Source organism: Ruditapes philippinarum, unplaced genomic scaffold, assembly GCF_026571515.1.
Source record: "Ruditapes philippinarum isolate M1 unplaced genomic scaffold, ASM2657151v2 ctg14566_1_1_1_1, whole genome shotgun sequence".
In the NCBI taxonomy this organism is placed as follows: Eukaryota; Metazoa; Mollusca; class Bivalvia; order Venerida; family Veneridae; genus Ruditapes; species Ruditapes philippinarum.
In genome coordinates, this window is record NW_026865189.1 from 5,156 (window position 1) to 12,054 (window position 6,899).

Genomic DNA, 6,899 nt, shown 5'->3' on the forward strand with positions numbered 1-6,899 from the left:
TGAATTTTCTTAAGGTCATCGCATGCACAAAGGTCATGATATAGTTGCTATAAATATCAAATACATATTAACATTAGAGTTAAGTTTGTTTTACAAAGACATGTATACATCAGTCAAAGATATCACTTAAAAAATGCATGAAGTCCAAACAACTTACTACGTCGTCATCAGTACACAGTAATCTTATGATCGAGCCGCGGGGTGTGTTGTTTACCATAATCAAACTTTAAACTTGACTTACTTCTAATATTTCTGTTACTCTATCAAGGTCACCATGTTAAAAAGGAAAAATATAAGTGTTGGTGTAGCTTTTTTCATGAAATTCACGAAAGCAGGTACGGACGTGGAAACTATAATTATGAATTTCATCGCTTTACGCATATGGTAAAATTAGCCATGCATCATGCAATAAGATGATGTAAACGTTTTTGAATTATATACATTTCCACAATTGGATATCCTTTGACTATTTTATATAGAAGGTTATATAATTTAGAATAAGATTTCTAGTGTCTAAGCCTTGTATTTTTGTATTTACTTGTATAACCTTCTTACAAAAAAGAGACCGTCTTAGTGAAGGAAATAACTGGCCATGCCAGATAGTCAAGGTTTGGACTTAATCTGATAGATTCTTTATATTTGTTTGTATCGCATGTTGAGAATTTTTTTATGGAAAGTGAAACATCTCTCGCATTTTTCAATTTTTTACACAATACGTTGAAGTCAAAGATCCCTGATGACGTCACAATCACGATGTAATGGTACGGACTGTTGTCTTCGACATCAGATATATACTTTCGTCTATGTCGAAAAGTTATTTAAATAGAAAATGTCTGTCAGAGTTTAAAGAGTGTGTGGCTATCATTATGAGATAATATACTAGTATTTAGAAATACATGTATACTGGACTTTCCTTTAGAAACAGAAAAAAATTAAATTGTTACATAATTATGTTTTGCTTTACAATCTTAATGTGGTCATAATTTAGATAGATTATAAGGCTCTCAATTAATATATCTTTGCTATTCATTGTTGGATTATTTTTACATATTATAAATTAAAATGTTCTGTCGCTTATTTTACTGTCTACGGATGTAGACAAGTTTGCACACATTTTCAAATGAAATTCTACAATTAAATCTTAAGAGTAACTTTTACAGTTTAAGGTTTTCATGGGGCAAAATTTGTTCTCTTTATGTTCGTAGATTTGATTTAGTCTGGTCAGATTATGGTTTTTTGTTTGACTATTTGAGAAAATATACATGTATCTTATAAATAAATAAATAAATAAATAATAATATTTTATACATAATATTTACTATGAAATGATTAGAAATATGGCAGCTTAAATTGTTAAATTTCAGAATAACTTAATAGTTTTACATATTGTTCAAATAAATGAATGCACATCACCAAAATAAATATTTTTATTCAATGTAACATATATTGATTGGATAAACGGTCAAAACGAAAAAAACACTGTTGCAAAAACACTGCAAAAAAGTGTTAAGAATGTCATGATAATCTCTATAATTTGCAAACTTAAATTTAAAAACATTTATTTACTCTTTACTTTTTACTTTTCATTAATATCAAAATCAAAAGCTGTCCACCATACATTCTTAGAACCATAGACATACATCTGTTTCATTAAATATTCAAGTGTGTTCCCGACTCACGGATGACATACATTTATACGCACACGTACATATTATCTCTTGTTGTTATTTCTGAACAAATACACTTAAATTTCTTGAGCAAATATTCCACTTCAATTTGTAGAGATGTGAAAGTACAAGAGATTTATGTCGACAACTATTCTGTTACAGCTCCATCGTATGAACTGTATTTACGACAACAAAAATGCACATCACTCTATAACCATTCTAAGACTTAAAATACATAAATGTTACGTCTACTTTCCTTGTGCAACCCCTTTGCATAAGACTGGTCCACCTTTGTACAAATAAAGTGATGGCCAAACTATAAAATCAATTTTCTTTCCGGATTTAGTGTACGGTTTATATTTGTTGGTATCAAACGTTGAGCCTGACACAAGAGTGGCATCCAGATAAACAGGTGGCGACTGAAGATGCATAAACCAGCAGAGCTCGATGCATGACAAAGTGAATTGTTTTAATTCACCTTTTCTAACCCAGTTCTCATTCTTTGCAGCAATATACTGTAAATAAATCAGATTGTAATAAAGCATATTGAATCGAACAATCACTGCTGCATAAAGTAGTACGTACACATAAAATTTATAAGAATATATTATGTAATAATAATTGATGTAAAACCAATAAATGTAGTTTTGATTGATATTGTATTCTCATAAAATACGACTTCACAAATGCATGAATTGTTAGATGTTATATTTACTCGAGATGTTGATTAATTGACATGATTCTACTCTCTTATGTTTTTTTATGCTTTCTCATGCTCTACTTTTATGTATCCCTTTAAAAACTTAATAGTATTGTATATTCGGATAAGGTTTAGAGTTTACATAAAAAGTACTTTACAGTAAGCGACACATTTGTTTTATTTCAGTGGTTGTTCGTTAAAAACAAAGCCTACCGATTTCATATCCTCAATCGACAATTCAGCTGATGTTTTTCGTAAATCTGATAAGGTTCTTGACTGGAGTTTAGATAGGTTTAGATCGCTGTCATGACTCACCTGCTTAATAAAAATGTAACAAACTTCAACAATACATAGTAAATGAAAGAAATTGAACTTTTTTCTGTGAGCAACTTTGATAGACTATTGTTATATTTGAAATTCTGTGTCGTATCTTTAGTTCATTGAATACAAAAAAGGCAAGTTGCTACATATATTTGTACAGTTATTCAATGTCATGTGAAGAAACATGATAAGAAGCATGTAGAAACGAAACATAAAATTTGTTTTTGTCAGCTAAAAGCAGTATCATCAGTCATCAGTGCGTGAACATCCATTCTAAAATAGAAACCTTCATAAATGATTAAAAGATTGCAGTTTAAAATTTATGAAGGTAATAATTCTTACTGAATTTGCTATAGTCAATCTTAATTTTATTCAGCATTTATCTGTAAATCATTAATCACAATTAACTGATAATCTCTTTTATCAATATACTTCCTAACAGAGATGTTAAATGTTATTTACATTATTATATGAAATCACTTTATCACATTTATTTAATCGATTAATGATTTCTAGTTAACTATATGAATTTACTAAAGAATAATTTTGTCAAACATTTTGCGAGTCTTCTTTAAACACGATCAATTGTAAAATGATATATAATATGATGTACCTCATTTGTTATTGTCTTAATGCTCAACCCTTCAGTTGGATAATGTAATGCTCTAGCAAGGGCTCTTTGTTGGTTATTTGAAATACCCGCACACATGCTATATGATTCCTGTAAAAGAAGAAAAAATAACAAGTTATGTATAAACACGGACACAATTCATTTCCGAGTATTGCATAATACTTTTGTTATAATGCAACAACTAACAAAGATTACCTTTTTTCATATAAAAACGAGTATGTTATGAAAGAGAGTATATATTTTATTCTTTAGGGATATGGCTTTTACAAAGGAATGTCAAATAAAGTTTTTTTTAAATAAACCAATGTGATATGACTTTTTACAGTTAAAAAAATCAAAGAAAAATATCTAAACTGAGAAGTAAATCCAAGTTCTTGCTACTCATTTTTTTTTCTAAAATGTGTATACACAGAATCACGCATATAAATATAAATTCTTTAATTCTAATGCAATTTTATAACTTAGTGGAATTAATTTATTTTCCTAAAAGTTTATTTTTAATAACAAGTAAAACCAGTTAACATTTTGTGTGTAATTGAATGATTTAATTCAATATGTTTTAAGACAATGCACATCAATTAACATTTGAGTGGTATCAACTATATTTCTATATAAATATTTGTAACATATGCATTGACAGAAATGACATATACATGTAATACTTATATACCACTGGAATTATAATTCGTTAAAACGACTCTACTGTAAGTCATTTAATTCTATTTATATTTCGACCCTATGACATTTATCATTTGACAATATCGTACATCGTGCAGTATTTACAAAATTAATCCCATAGCGTGGAACTGACGTAACAGTTTAGAAATATAATGTTAATGTCCCGCATTATTTACATTCTGAATAATATGAATCATAGAGAGAACCAACTTGTGAGATCATATATACAATAATCAAATAAATTAAATGAAAATTTTAAATTGTTTAGTTTTTTAAGTATGCATTACGCATACATACAGTGACTAGTTTGTAGATATAACTTTGTTAATTATTGTTATAATGTCTCGTGCCAGTATATGATGTGTATAGATAGCTCTCGATATGAAATTATAGTTTTTCAATAATATGGAAAACTTTTATTAAGAACTTACGACTATTATATTAAGCAGGTACTGGATACACTCTTTCTCGTCAGATATTTCTAGAACCTCGTATGCATCGTTCCACGAATTATCGTAAAGCTCAGAAAACTTCTCGGCAAGTTTAGTTGCTCTGTTTGGATCACTCAAATCACTCAAATCAGCTATAGCTAAAGTTAATTTTGCTCCAGCTATTTTTGATAATCTGAACAAGAAATAGAATATGACGAAAAACTTTTCAGTTCAAATTTTTGACCTTTTACAATTGTGCTCATTCTTAACTCAAACTTTTAAGCAGAAAACATTTCTTGATGACATTAAGTGTTCCGATTGAAAGTGAATTTTTCGGGCGGCTAGAATTTATTCAATATGAATAGCTGATTACAATAAGTTTGTTCTAGTACTATTTATTGAAATGCAATTGTTTAAAAAATTTAGTTTCTCTCCTGTGCTTTTCTTTCTTTTTCCCCTTTATGTTCTAGTAAAGTACAATGGGATAATTGTCCTTGGGATATATTCCTGATCACTGTACTGCAAGGAGGCCTGTAGTGGTGTGTATTTACAAATAGTACACAGATAAAAAAATCAGTCCACTTCCCACCTGTTTAAAAGTTCGTCTTTTTGATCTTTCAGTTCTTCTATTTCTTTCTGCAATGAATTGTCACATTCCTTCAACTCATTCCAAGCTTCTATTTTCACGAATTTCTCTTTATGGCTGTAAAATATTAAAAATTTAGAATGACTGTATGAAAAAAAATAATTTCAGTAAACAACGAAAACGCTTTTATTTATATATTTATGTAATCAAGCCATAGTTCTGTGCTGTGTTTATTAGATACATACCCTTCTTGTCTATGTTTGTTTTCATATTTTATAGTTACCATGCAAAATGTGTTTAATGAAATAGGCTAATCACTAAATATGATAATACGAATATTGTTCTGAAAATAGTTTCATATTTATTTGGAAACTGTGTATTTCTTGTGTTTAATTATACTTTTAAATATCAAACTGACTGCTCATGAATTCATTCCTAATTGATTAAATTTCTTTATTTTTTAATTCAAAATTAAGCGCTAAATGTACCAGGTAATGCAACAAACCTTTTACGATAATCTTCCAAACACAACTTTACATTATTCATGTCATACACAAGTTGTTGAAAATCAGGTGTGAGTACTTGTACAAGTTTTGTGTCAGAATGTCCCGACATTGTCAGACTGAATGGTTCTCTGGTTATTAATGTTGATATATCCTTTAGCAATGTTCTAGCACGATCAACGAATTGGCATCTGTCTTTAACCAATCTAAAATTAAATTTACATTGATATTTCTATTTGGCTTTAACGCCGAATTTGACACTGGTTTAGTTAATTTTTCGGTAAACAGTCCATTCTTGATTACTTAAAAGATGCAATGTCAAATAATGTCTCTGCAAAGGACCGTCTACTTATCACTTATGATTTTAACCAGTGTCGAAAAAACAAATGATCAGCAGACAAACTGTCAGAGATCAATTGATACGGAGATTATTCGCTTCGCACAAGTATCGAGCCAGCGACCTTCTGGGTTGCTTTATCTAATCGGGCAGACTACATGTATAATAAAAGAACAAAGGTGCAAAAGCATATGAATGAAGTGTTCAAAGAAATTTTAACATTTAAACACCATTGTAGTAGTATGCCATTTAATTACAAACTTAAAATTAGTTACCTTTTCATATTTTTGACAATATCCTTCCAATTGCCATTACTTTCTCCTTTTTGCCGTGGTTCAAGATCCATTTTTAGAAGTGTACATAAATCTCCAAAGACTTGTCTGTTGTATTGTGATTTATTTTCTAATTCTCTTAGACTGTATAAACAAAACAGGTATTTATACACATGTACTATAAACGCACTATAAATAGATATAGTATTTCAAATATTGATAAAAACAATAGAAAAGAAACGTTTGAATATTCTTATAAAATATTTCTTAACAATAAAATGTTGATAGTGTGGATTTAGTTTTGGAATAATGATATAGTGACAAGTATAGATATCTTTACAACTTAATGGGAAAAAATCACGTAAGCGCATTATTCCACAAAAATAAATATCATAGTAAAGACCTCACAAGACGGTAGGATTTATAAGCACCCTACTGACAACTTAGATGTACAAAAAAATCTTTATGTGTGAAGGCCATAATTTCTTAAATTAGTTCAATTTAGTACTAAATTCCCATGATAGTTACATGTCTGGTACAGACCTCCCACTAGTTTGTGGGATGTTCGAATTCCAAACTAGTAAAAAAGGATTATAGGCAAAGAAATTATAAAAAGACATGAAGGAATTGCCTTGCTGTGATCTAATCTTACTCATGAAAAAATCGCCGTAAACCAAAATATAGAACAGGCTATAGGGTGCTCAGTTATTTCTTTTACTCCAGCAACTCAATAAAGATCAAAGTTTGGGCATACAAGAAAGAAAAAAACGTCA

The 6,899-nt window shown here is 29.3% G+C and overlaps 1 long non-coding RNA gene across 1 annotated transcript; it reads right to left on the minus strand.

Moving 5' to 3' along the window:
- Nucleotides 1-2,580: 2,580 nt before the first annotated feature.
- LOC132728143 (uncharacterized) lies at nt 2,581-4,564 on the minus strand. Its single transcript, XR_009625443.1, has 3 exons — nt 4,429-4,564; nt 3,302-3,409; nt 2,581-2,682 (listed from the first exon to the last, which is right to left on the minus strand). It is a non-coding gene; the product is annotated as an uncharacterized LOC132728143 (long non-coding RNA).
- Between the last annotated feature and the right edge of the window lie 2,335 nt (nt 4,565-6,899).